A 14,006-nucleotide genomic window follows, 5' to 3' on the forward strand; every position below is an offset into this window, starting at 1 on the left:
TCCTTTTCCTGTGTGCTGGAGACCAGAGCACCAAGTTGGACACTACTTCCTTGTTATTTCTGAAACCGTGTCCAGCAAACCTCAGACGCCTGGCTCGTACTTTGTCGGATAGTTTGGGAAGTCCAGCATACAGCTCTTTATTTGTGCAGTGTTGGTCCCATTTTATGTTACGAACACATCTCAACATCCTCGTATAGCAACCATCTAGCTGTTTCTCCAGTTTAGGAGTGACTGTCCATGCTTCGCAGCCATATAAAAGCACTGACTCCACTGTCAAAAGAAAGAGACGTACTTTGAGCTTACTTGAAAGGTCTGACTTCCAGATCTTCCCAAGCTTGTTACAGGCTCTCCATGCTGCTGCTTTTTGGGAGATGATGTCCTTAGAGGTGCTTTCCATGTGTGACCCCAGATACTTGAAGTCTTCCACTTTCTCGAGTGCAGATACGTCTGTGGTCTTCATACAGACTGGCATCTGTTGGTTGAATGCCATGAACTTGGTTTTTCCTGCATTCATCTGTAAGCCGACCCTTGCAGTTGAGGTTTCTACATTCCAGAGTAGCTTCTGGGCTTGCTGGATTTCCTCTGAAAGAAGTGCTATATCATCAGCAAAGTCCAGGTCCGTGACTGTTCTTGGTCCAATTATTCTACTCCTTCTTCTCACCAACTGGAAGCCTAGCTCCTCTTCTTTCCCCTCTATGGCTACCTTGAGTGCATAGTCCAAAACTATCACAAATTGGTATGGTGCCAAGGTGTCTCCTTGCAGCACTCCTGCTTGTATCTCGAAGGGCCTGGTGTCCCCATCTGGAGTTATCACTTTAGCCCTGGTGCCCTTGAGACACCTGCCTATGGTGCTAACGATTGGCTCCGGGATGCCGTAGGCCTTCAGGATCTTCAGCATCTTGCCCCTATGGATGGTGTCAAATACCTTCTTAAAGTCTATGAAGGTGATTATGGCAGGTAAGTTGTGACTCTTTATGCCCTCGATCAGTCTGCGTAGGGCGAGTATGTGTCCGACAGTCGATCTTCCTTCTCTGAACCCATTTTGGTTGTGTCTCAGATGTTCTTCCACAGCTGGCCTTATTCTGTTTTGCAGCATCCTGTTGAAGATTTTGGCTACTAGTGAGCTCAGGCTGATGCCCCTTTAGTTGCTCCCCAGTCTGAGATCACCAGATTTGGGTATAGGAACGATGTTTAGCAGGGACCATTGCTCAGGCTTTTCCTCCCTCATCAGTGCCCTGTTGCAGAAGTCTAGGATGATTTCATCTAACCCTTCACATCTCTTCAGAACTTCTGGTGGTATCCCATCTTCCCCACTGGCCTTTCCTTCAACCAAGGATTTCTAAAGTACCACTCCAGTGTAGCTTTAGCAGTATGCTTAGGGTCATTGTCCTGCTGGAACATGAACCTTCGTCCCAGTCTCAAAACTCTGGACGACTCAAACAGGTTTTCCTCCAGAATTGCCCTGTACTTGGTGCCATCCACCTTTCCTTCAGTCCTGACCAGCTTTCCTGTCCCTGCAAATGAAAAATATCCTCACAGCATGATGCTGCCACCACCATGCTTCACTGTAGGAATGGTGTTCTCAGGGTGTTGGGTTTGTGCTACACATGGTGTTTTCCATGATGGGCAAAAAGATTAGTTTTAGTCTCATTTGAACAGAGAATCTTCTTCCATGTGTTTGGGGAGTCTGCCACATGCTGTTGGGCAAACTCCAAACATGTTTTCTTAACCAATGACTTTTTTCTGGCCACTCTTCCATTAAGCCCCACTCTGTGGCGTGTATGGCTTCAAGTGGTCCTATGGACAGATACTCCCATCTCAACTGTGGATCTTTGGTGTCTTTGTTGCATCTCTGATTAATGCCCTCCTTGTCCAGTCTGAGTGTTTTGGTGGGCGGCCTTCTCTTGTCAGGTTTGTAGTGGTGCCATATTCTTTCCATTTTGCTATAATGGATTTAATGGTGCTCTGTGGGATATTCAAAGTTTGGGATATTTTTTATAACCCAACCCTGATCTATACTTCTCCACAACTTTGTCTCGGACCTGTTTGGAGTGCTCCTTGGTTTTCATGCTGCTTCCTTAGTAGTGTTGCAGAGTCAGGGTCCTTCCAGAACAGGTTGATTTCTCCAGACATCATGTGACAGATCATGTGACACTGATTGCACACAGATGGATCTTAATCAACTAATGATGTGACTTAAGAAGTGAATTGGTTGGAGCAGCTCTAATGTAGGGGTTTCATATGAAAGGGGGTGAATACCTATGCACACTCCAGATTTGTTTTTATCTTAATTATTGTTTGTGTCACAATAAAACAACAATTAGCACCTTTAAAGTGGTAGGCATGTTGTGTAACTCAAATGGTGCTAACCCTCCAAAAATCCATTTTAATTCCAGCTTGTAATGCAATAAAACAGGACAAACACCAAGGGGGGTGAATGCTTTTGCAAGAGACTGTATATGGAACCATACTTGCAAAAATCTTGGTTCTTTGGCTTACACATCCAGAATTCATCTTATTTTCATGCATCTGATTTTCTGCAGCACTTCAGCTCTGGCATTTGACACTTTTTTACATCTCTCACACAAAATCGCATCGTAGGTTTGCTCTGGCAGTTGGGTGGAACTGTGTTTACTCTGAGATAGAAACACACATGTACGGTAGTACCACTTTTCACAGGTGTTCCTTGGACCAGTTTTGGTCCTCATACAGTACAAGCGCTATTTGTGGTTTTTCCCCTCACCATTTACACGGAGTGGAGATTTCATAGAAACAAATGAATGTTCGGTGTAAAAGCACCATTAAAGTATTTGTGTCCTCCACTGATTAACTAATGAGCACTTGATCTCAGGTTATTGTCTGTGTGCAGCTTCACATGTTCTTCCAGCATCTGCATGGGTTTCCTCTAGGTTCTTTGGTCATCTCTCACTTCCTAAAACATAACACTCGGTGGACTGACTACTGTAAACTGCTCCAAGGTATGGAGGGCTAATGGGCTTGCACATCACACCCATTCTTCCTGGGAGAGGGTGTAGATCCATCACAACCCGGACCAGGACAAAGTGGTTACTCAGGATGAATGAATGATCTTGCATACTTACTGCAGCTTTAACCAGTTTCTCATCGAGGTCGGTCATTAGGGTATTTTTTTTTTCCTCTGTAATAATTAAAATGTGCACTCGAGGGAAGAAACCATACAATAATGTACAAAAGATTAACACAGGATACAAGAACGGTGAAATGTACAGTACTAGATAGTGGACGCTTGATATTAAAAAAAAAAAAACGTAGCAGAGTCGTACGTACAGGTGTGTTAAATATACAAATTATTTTCATATAAACAAGTACCGTTTATGTTCTTATTCTAATTAATTCAATTTTTAAAAAAACACTTTGACATTGAGTTGATCGAGTTAAGTAAGGTGACCAGATTTCTGAGAAGAAAACTGGGGACGTTTTCGGTTCGACAGTGAAAATATCATTAAAGCATCTAATGTTTTCATCTTTGTAATAAAAAAAAGGGGGAGGCATTTCTGTTTTTCATGTATTTTGATCATGCATTGCATAAAAAGTGGGATTTTCCTCACTGAGTGCACTGTAGGCCGATTCTACAACTGCTTTAGGTTAATGTTACAAAACACTCAACACAATTTAAGTAATTAGTTTACTTTAATCCAAGCAATTTCAAGGTATGGTAACATTTATTATTATTATTATTATTATTCAGGATACAAATGATTCCTGATCTCCCATAGCCTAAATTGTAGCCACAGCTGAATTGACGATCTCGCCTAAATGAGTAGCCATGATCAAAATGTGTCGTCCACGACACCTCACAACAAATTATACAAATTACTGAGCATCAACCCAGTAAGGTTAGGGGGCCAGGGGCCGCCAGATCCCCCCGAAAGTTCTGTAGTTTTTAAATGCCTGGAGATGCATTTTGAGCTGTTGGAGACATGATGTAAATAAAATCTCTGAAAAAAAATTACCAGATCAAAAATGTTTTAAAGGTAGAAACTTTCAAAACCATTTTATTAGTCACTGAAAATGATATCGTCAGAGTTGCAGGTATATGCATAGAACCTAATTACAACTGATATAGGGGTGCTTGAAAGTTTGTGAACCGTTTAGAATTTTCTATATTTCTGCATAAATATGACCTAAAACAACATCGGATTTTCACACAAGTCCTAAAAGTAGATAAAGAGAACCCAGTTTAACAAATGAAACAAAAATATTGTACTTGGTAATTTATTTATTGAGGAAAATGATCCAATATTACATATCTATGAGTGGTGAAAGTATATGAACCTTTGCTTTCAGTATCTGGTGTGACCCCCTTGTGCAGCAATAACTGCAACTAAACATTTCCGGTAACTGTTGATCAGTCCTGCACACCGGCTTGGAGGAATTTTAGCCCGTTCCTCCGTACAGAACAGCTTCAACTCTGGGATGTTGGTGGGTTTCCTCACATGAACTGCTCGCTTCAGGTCCTTCCACAACATTTCCATTGGATTAAGGTCAGGACTTTGACTTGGCCATTCCAAAACATTAACTTTATTCTTCTTTAACCATTCTTTGGTAGAATGACTTGTGTGCTTAGGGTCGTTGTCTTGCTGCATGACCCACCTTCTCTTGAGATTCAGTTCATGGACAAATGTCCTGACATTTTCCTTTAGAATTCGCTGGTATAATTCAGAATTCATTGTTCCATCAATGATGCCAAGCCGTCCTGGCCCAGATGCAGCAAAACAGGTCCAAACCATGATCCTGCCACCACCATGTTTCACAAATGGGATAAGGTTCTTATGCTGGAATGCAGTATTTTCCTTTCTCCAAACATAATGCTTCTCATTGAAACCAAAAAGTTCTATTTTGGTCTCATCCATCCACAAAACATTTTTCCAATAGCCTTCTGGCTTGTCCACTTGATCTTTAGCAAACTGCAGACGAGCAGCAATGTTATTTTTGGAGAGCAGTGGCTATCTCCTTGCAACCCTGCCATGCACACCATTGTTGTTCAGTGTTCTCCTGATGGTGGACTCATGAACATTAACCAATGTGAGAGAGGCCTTCAGTTGCTTAGAAGTTACCCTGGGGTCCTTTGTGACCTTGCCAACTATTACACGCCTTGCTCTTGGAGTGATCTTTGTTGGTCGACCACTCCTGGGGAGGGTAACAATGGGTCTTGAATTTCCTCCATTTGTACACAATCTGTCTAACTGTGGATTGGTGGAGTCCAAACTCTTTAGAGATGGTTTTGTAACCTTTTCCAGCCTGATGAGCATCAAGAACGCTTTTTCTGAGGTCCTCAGAAATCTCCTTTGTTCGTGCCATGATACACTTCCACAAACATGTGTTGTGAAGATCAGACTTTGATAGATCCCTGTTCTTTAAATAAAACAGGGTGCCCACTCACACCTGATTGTCATCCCATTGATTGAAAACACCTGACTCTAATTTCACCTTCAAATTAACTGCTAATCCTAGAGGTTCACATACTTTTGCCACTCTCAGATATGTAATATTGGATCATTTTCCTTTAAATAAATGACCAAGTATAATATTTTTATCTCATTTGTTTAACTGGGTTCTCTTTATCTACTTTTAGGACTTGTGTGAAAATCTGATGATGTTTTAGGTCATATTTATGCAGAAATATAGAAAATTCTAAAGGGTTCACAAACTTTCAAGCACCACTGTATGTGGTAATATTGATGAAAGTTGCATTGTCCTATAATGCATTACCACATAACACACTATAGTGTAGTATACTGACCACAAAATGCCTTATATCAATAAATGATTATTTTAGTAACTGCAATCTGAGCTCCTGCTCAGGACAGTCAGTGTACATACCGTATAAGACAGTGAATATATCCAGGTACACTGAGGGAATCTAAGTGGCCACTTAAGACAGAACTTAATACTGAGATAACGATAAAGAGTGCAGGAGTTGCATGTCTATCACACAAAGTTAGTAACTGCAATCTGAGCTACTAAGTCTAATAGACTGAGAGAACTGTACAATGACTGTGTGAATTGCATGTGAACAAGTCCTATAAGAAGTCTTAGTTCCCAAGACTCAGGGGATTTCAAGCAGATTTTCTTCAGAGCCATTGCAAAAATCAACATCTCTCACAGACCTATCTAGCTGCTGTCGTGAAAATCAAAGTGAGGCTCAGCCCCAAAATGGCACGTGTCCCATGTACATTCACAGGGTATAGTGAGTACAGGGCGACTCTTAATGAATACGAGCAGTAGCCAGACAGCCGACACGTGTGTGTACGCAATAAGCCTGCTGCAGCGTCTTATCATTTTGGCTTGTGAACATGCGTGTTAACGATACCATAAACATAAAAGCATAGTACACGCCCTTTACATGTAGTCTACAGTGTAGGCCGGGAATCCAGGATGTTATGTCGACGCATGAAGTTCCTGCGCCCTGTTAAAGTCCAAAAGGACTCACCCAGCTTGCTTTTCACTGCATTCGTGTCACGAGTGAAAAACCCTCAACTATAGGACCTACTATTAAATATAAATTTGCACCATAAACTCTTCAGCTCAATCCCACATAAGTTTCTTTTGTCTGTCATCTCATTATCTCTAGCCGCTTTATCCTGTTCTACAGGGTCGCAGGTAAGCTGGAGCCTATCCCAGCTGACTACGGGCGAAAGGCGGGGTACACCCTGGACAAGTCGCCAGGTCATCACAGGGCTGACACATAGACACAGACAACCATTCACACTCACATTCACACCTACGGTCAATTTAGAGCCACCAGTTAACCTAACCTGCATGTCTTTGGACTGTGGGGGAAACCGGAGCACCCGGAGGAAACCCACGCGGACACGGGGAGAACATGCAAACTTCACACAGAAAGGCCCTCGTCGGCCATGGGGCTCGAACCCGGACCTTCTTGCTGTGAGGCAACAGCGCTAACCACTACACCACCATGCCGCCCGGTTTAGTTTGTTCATTTAAAAAAAATCCTTATTAATAAAAAAAAAAAATGCTGGGCATGTCTTGGTATGTGCAATACAGTCAAGTCACAATTCCAAATAGCCATGTACTAATCCCCCCCGACAGGGAAGCATGTACCGGGTGCCCCTGCTAAAAATGTTCCTCAGCTTTACCAATCAAAATACTGGAAAGGCTATCGCCAGAGGTGTTCTAATCTGGAACATCTCTGTTATCAGCCTAAGAGCCACAAGACAATATGCGAGACGTCTACTGCAATCTGGTAGATGTTTTGGTCTGGGGTTCGCCCCCCCCCCCCGGGTCAGTCGGTCATGGTTAAAAATGGGGACGTCTGATCACCCTGAGTTCAGGCTCCAACAGTGGCTGGGATTTGAACCAATAACCCTCTAACCAGCAATTCAGAGCCTTAACCCACTGAGCCACTACTGCTTCATTTTAGAATATAATAATAATAATGAAAAAAATTAAATTAAACTACAGTACTAGTGCATCTCAAAAAATTAGAATATTGTGAAAAAGTTCAATATTTTCCATCAGTTATTTAAGAAAGTGAAAGTTATATATTATAGACTCATTACACATAAATGTTTCAAGCATTTTTCTATTTTAATTTTAATCAGTATGGCATACACTACAAAAACACAAAAAACCCATCTCAAAATATTAGAATATTTCATTTCGAGTTTGAGTAAAACAGTATGAACACAGTGTATCTCTCGGTCTAGTTCAGTACACACAACCACAATCATGGGGAAGACTGCTGACTTGACTGTTGTCCAGAAGATGATCACTGATTCCCTCCACAAGGAGGGTAAGCCACAAAAGATCATTGCTGAAAAGGGTGGCTGGAAAAGGTGCACAAGCAACAGGGATGGCCGCAGTCTTGAGAGGATTGTCAAGAAAAGTTGATTCAAGAACTTGGGAGAGCTTCACAAGCAGTGGACTGAGGCTGGTGTCAGTGTATCAAGACCCATCACGAACAAACATCTTCAAGAAAGGGGATACAACTTTTGCATTCCTAATATCAAGCTACTCCTGAGCCAGAGACAATGTCAGAAGTGTCTTATCTGGGCTAAGGAGAGAAAGAAATGGACTGTTTCTCAGTGGTCCAAAGTCCTCTTTTCAGATGAAAGTACATTTTGCATTTAATTTGGAAATCACAGTTCTAGAGTCTGGAGGAAGAGTGGAGAGGCACAGAATCCAAGCCCAGTGTGAAGTTTCCACAGTCTGTGATGATTTGGGGTGCCATGTCATCTGCTGGTGTTGGTCCACTGTATTTTATCAAGTCCAAAGTCAACACAGCCATCTACCAGGAGATTTTAGAGCACTTCATACTTCCATCTGCTGACGAGCTTTGTGGAGATGCTGATTTCCTTTTCCAGCAGGACTTGGCACCTACCCACAGTGCCAAAACTACTACCAAATGGTTTGCTGACCATGATATTACTGTGTTTGATTGGCCAGCCAACTTGCCTGACCTGAACCCCATAGAGACTCTATGGGGTATTGTCAAGAGGAAGATGAGAAACACCCGACCCAAAAATACAGATACGCTGAAGGCCACTATCGAAGCAACCTGGGCTTCAATAACACCTCAGCAGTGCCACAGACTGATCACCTCCATGCCACACCGCATTGATACAGTAATTCATGGTAAAGGAGCCCCAACCAAGTATTGAGTGTATAAATGAATATACTTTTCAGAAGTTGGACATTTCTGTATTGTAAATCCTTTTTTTGGCTGATCTTAGGGAATATTCTAATCATTTGAGATACTGGATTTCTGATTTTCATGAGCTATAAGCCATAATCATCAAAATTAAAACAAAAAATGGCTTTAAATATTTCACTTTACACGTAATGAATATAGAATATATGAAAGTTTACCTTTTTGAATTAAATTATGAAACAAAAGGAACTTTTTCACGGTATTCTAATTTTTTGACATGCACTATGAGTAACAACACCAAAAAGAAAATACCTATTTCACTTCCACTTTCCGTCAGAGGAGGCGCTGTGACTCCAACCCGGAAGTTGGAATCAAAGTGGGAAAACCGGAAGAGTGGAAGCTGTGGGAACGCTTCCAAGCTGGCGTTTTTTTTTTAAACACACCTATATTTTATAATCCCGCCTTTCTTTCTCTAATAGGCTGTTTCTACTGCTCATCCAATAAACTCCTCGTGCGTTGGCACTAGTAGCCAATAGTAGTGCTGAAACTCGGTTATCTACTAGCCAATCGCAGCGCAGGGGGCGGGGTCTCCTGAATACGTGTGGGAAAAAGAACATCTCTCGCCAAGGTTTCGACCATTTTCAGCGTTCAAGTGGTTCCAACCGAATCTGATTTTCTTTTGCTCTTTTTTTTTCCTCCCTCAAAGTTTGCAAAGAAATTGCAGAAAAGCGGTAAGTGAAAAGACAGAACTGAAAGGCAGTGGTGGTGTTTAGAATAGAAGAGAATGTGATCCAGAGCAGATAGAGGTGAAATAATTTGGACCCAGAGGAACAGAGCAGGAAATAGCTTTTACTCTCAAATCCATGTGTGTTTGAGCTCTTAAAAAAAAAAAAAGGAAAAAAAAAAGAAAACCAGACCTGGATTAAAAATAATATCCCTGTATAAGTGTAATAAGTCTTATAGGATTTAAAAAAGCAGCTGTGTTTGAGTGTAATTAATAAGCATAGGGTTGATTTAGTGCAATGCATCAATTACTGCAAACTATTTTTAAACATGTCATTTTAAAAGAGGGAAATTATTATTTGTTCCTGTTTACTAAGATTTAAAAAAAAAAACACATCTGGCTTCATTTTTTTTCTTTAAAGATTTTTATAAATAAATAAATAGAAATCTAGAGAATTTCTGTATTTTATCTTCAGTGTAGATTAATAATTGTTTTATACAGGTGGAAAAAAGACCAAACAATGCAGAAGACTAATGTTTTTAGTGTTTTATTATTGTGTTTGGATGAAATAACAGTCTGCTGCAAGGCCTTACACACTCCTGTAAAGTGCCCACTTTTGGGTGTGGTTGGAGATTTAAAAAAAGTGTGAAGAATGAAAACAGAACCCTGGTTAATGTTTGTTATTCAACGGAGTGGGCTAGATCGAGTTTACATTAGATGCTTTTAAGAGAAGGAAGAAAAGCAGCTTCCGGACGTCTTGTCTTTTCCACATGCTCTGTAGGGATTTGGGGTTTGCTGGTTTAAAAAAAAAAAAAAAGCTGATACGACACACAAGGATATTCAGCTTGTGAAATATCATCATCATCATCATCATCATGGACGTGGACTGCATTGTGGTGTAGTGGTTAGCGCTGTCGCCTCACAGCAAGAAGGTCCGGGTGGGTTCGAGCCCCGTGGCCGGCGAGGGCCTTTCTGTGTGGAGTTTGCATGTTCTCCCTGTGTCCGCGTGGGTTTCCTCCGGGTGCTCCGGTTTCCCCCACAGTCCAAAGACATGCAGGTTAGGTTAACTGGTGACTCTAAATTGACCGTAGGTGTGAATGTGAGTGTGAATGGTTGTCTGTGTCTATGTGTCAGCCCTGTGATGACCTGGCGACTTGTCCAGGGTGTACCCCGCCTTTCACCCGTAGTCAGCTGGGATAGGCTCCAGCTTGCCTGCGACCCTGCAGAACAGGATAAAGCGGCTACAGATAATGAGATGAGATCATCATGGACGCTTGGAAATTTAGTGAGTGTTCAGCAGGAGACCAGATCAAGCATGTCCAATTCATAAACATCTTTAATGTCCTTTTTTTTCTTCAAAGATTAATCATATGACAATCGCACAATTCTATTAAAAAAAAACCCCCAAAACAAACAAACTACATACCAGGCTTGTAGTACTCGAGTCCGACTCGTGATTCGACTTGAGCGCTGATGACTCGGACTTGTGCCTTAACTGCATTCGGACTCGTAATTTAAAGAGTCTTCATTTTTCGTAAGGTTTATATCTACATTAATTTTTATCTTAATTTCATGCAAGAGAATGCACATTCACCTGTTCATACGTCGTGTTCAGGAACAAACTAACATTTAATGGCGGTAAAACGCCCCTAGGATTATCCGCTTTGCTTATACGGACTTCTTGTGCAGTGGGAATGTAGAAGAACTATCAAAGGGACGACCTCGAACTCCAATCGTCGTTTGGCAAGACTCCACCCAGTGAAGGAAATTATATCTGTTGATAGTGGGTGGGGCTTGCTGAGCGACAAACTAGCTAGTGTTAACCGTCTCTCGTTATTTGCTCTATTGATAGTGGGCGGGGCTTGCTAAGCGATGAACAAGCTTTTTATCTGTAGCCTGTTAACTCAAATGGTGCAGTCGAGCAGTAACATCAGTCCAGCACAGCAGCAGAGACGCTTTCACGTAAAGGCAGCAACAGCCACCGTCAGATGGTGCAGTTGGAGTCTTGTTCTCGGACTCGAGACTGGACTCGGACTCGAGGTTTAGTGACTCAACTACAACACTGGTACATACTGGAGTCAAGTACCGTAGCAATGGAACAATTTCGGTTAGTCCTGTGCAAAAGTATTGGGCTCATGCAGAGAAATTCTGTAGAGCAAAGATGCCTTCAGTTATAATGAAATGTTTCGATATTAAAAATACTATAAAAAGCAGTAAACAGTAAGAAATGAAACGAAACAAAGTCAGTATTTGGTGTGAGACGACCCTTTGCTTTTAAAAAAAAAAAAAAAGGTCTCGTTCCAACGAGTGCAGTTTGATAAGGAAATGAGCCGTCAGTTTTACTGAGCATCTTACAGAACCAGCCGCAGTTCTTCTGGACACTTTGACTGCCACACTCGCGTCTTAATTTTGCCGCAAAACCCAGCAACCTTCATTATGTTTTCTTTTTTTAATCTGAAATTGGTCTCTTATGGAATATGCTGCTCAGATACAAACTTTTTTTTTTTCCTGTAATATTTAATTTTGTGCTTGAAAACTAATATTTGGAATTTTTTTTTTCTTTTCAGTTTTTGTACTGACTTGATAATGTAGAAGTCATAAAATTCGATCACAAAATTTGTACTACAAAAAACATAGGGTGCCTAAGACTTTTGCACAGTACCAAAGCAGAAAGAAATAACACTTGTGTTGTAGGAACTGTGTTGCTGTTCCAAAGGTTTTTTGTTTGTTTTTAACACTTAACTCATACATTGGATGCATTTTTGTGTCCATCCCCCTTGTGCTGCCAAAACAGCTTGGACCCATCAAGGCATGGGTTCCTCAGACCTCTGAAGGTGTTCTGTGGTATCCGACACCAAGATGTGAGCAGCAGATCCTTTAAGTCCTGTAAGTTGTGAGGTGGAGCCTCCGTGGATCGGACTTGTTTGTCCAACACGTCCCACGGATGCCCAATTGGATCGAGATCAGGGAAATTTGGAGGCCAAGTCATGTTCCTCAACAGTTTTTGCAGTGTGTGTGATCCTACTGAAAGAGGCCACTGCCATTAGGGAGTACGGTCGCCATGTAGAGGTGGAGTTGGTCAGAGTAACATCCACAAGAATGCGAGGTTTCCCAGCAGAACGTTGCCCAGAGAATCGCACTGCCTCAGCCACCATCTCTTCCCCAGAGAAGCTCCGCACCCGCAGCTGGCCGTAAAAGAAAACGTGACTCCTCAGACCAGACCACGTCCTTCCACTGCTCCATGGTCCAGTTCTGATGCTCACATGCCGATTTGAAGATCCTTTCAGCAGTAGACGGGGGTCGGGATGGACGGACGCTCTGACCCGGTCTGTGGTTAAACAGCTCCGTATGCACCAAACTGTGAGGCAGTGTGTGTGTTCTGACACCTTTCCGTTTTAGCCAGCATTAGCTTTTTTTTCAGCACTTTGCGCAACAGTAGATCTTACGTGGGATCAGACCAGACGGGCTCGCCTTTGCTCAGCACACGCATCAGCGAGCCTTGGGTGTTCACGACCCTGTCGCCGGTTCACCAGTTGCCCTTCCTTGGACCACTTTTTGTTCAGTACTAACCACTGCATACCGGGAACATCCCGTAAGATGTGGCGTGTTGGAGATGCTCAGACCCCGTCCCCTCGCCATCATAATTTGGCCCTTCTCAGAGTCACTCAGATCCTTAGACTTTCCCGTTTTTCCTGCTTCCAACACATCAACTTCAAGAACCGACTGTTCTCTTGCTGCTTAATATTTCCCACCTTTTGACAGGTGCCACTGTAATGAGAGAATCAGTGGTTTTAACGTTATGGCTGATCGGTGCGTGTCATTAGTTTCTTTAAACCCTTAACATTTATAGCAGCTATAAAGAGTTCTTCCCTCATCAAGGTCTTTTTGCTTACACTCTTAATGTTTTGGTTTTATTATTATTATTATTATTATCTCATCTCATTATCTCTAGCCGCTTTATGCTGTTCTACAGGGTCGCAGGCAAGCTGGGGCCTATCCCAGCTGACTACGGGTGAAAGGCGGGGTACACCCTGGACAAGTCGCCAGGTCATCACAGGGCTGACACATAGACACAGACAACCATTCACACTCACATTCACACCTACGCTCAATTTAGAGTCACCAGTTAACCTAACCTGCATGTCTTTGGACTGTGGGGGAAACCGGAGCACCCGGAGGAAACCCACGCGGACACGGGGAGAACATGCAAACTCCACACAGAAAGACCCTCGCCGGCCACGGGGTTCGAACCCAGGACCTTCTTGCTGTGAGGCGACAGTGCTAACCACTACACCACCGTGCCGCCTATTATTATTATTATTTTTTTTTATTTGAGGTATTTCCTGTCTAGGAATCCCTCAGAATCAGCTGTTTGCTATAAAAATGGTATCTTATTTGGACGAGTGTGTTAATGCGAACCTTGGCAGAGCTGCCGTTTGTAGAAAATTCATCAACGCCTTTTAGTTATGGATGATGAGGTTTTCAGCATGCGTGCCCGCACCCAGTGTGTCTTTTATGTGTCAGGTGCGTATCTGGATGCGAGTAGTCTGCTTTTATATATAAACTCAAGAAGCAATTAAATCATTTCCGTCTGATCAGTCGAACCACTTCAGATGGTCCGAGACACGT

General features: G+C 42.4%; 1 protein-coding gene across 2 annotated transcripts in view; it reads left to right on the forward strand.

Moving 5' to 3' along the window:
- Nucleotides 1-9,260: 9,260 nt before the first annotated feature.
- Nucleotides 9,261-14,006, forward strand: part of LOC132888093 (src substrate cortactin-like) — a 109,836-nt gene continuing 105,090 nt past the window's right edge. The window contains exon 1 of one of the 2 annotated variants that reach the window (XM_060924072.1): nucleotides 9,261-9,384. The gene's annotated coding sequence lies outside the window, so the exon portion shown is untranslated. The remainder of the gene's footprint in view (nucleotides 9,385-14,006) is intronic. The other variant, XM_060924073.1, reaches the window with a different exon arrangement.

This window comes from Neoarius graeffei, chromosome 6 (genome assembly GCF_027579695.1).
Source record: "Neoarius graeffei isolate fNeoGra1 chromosome 6, fNeoGra1.pri, whole genome shotgun sequence".
In the NCBI taxonomy this organism is placed as follows: Eukaryota; Metazoa; Chordata; class Actinopteri; order Siluriformes; family Ariidae; genus Neoarius; species Neoarius graeffei.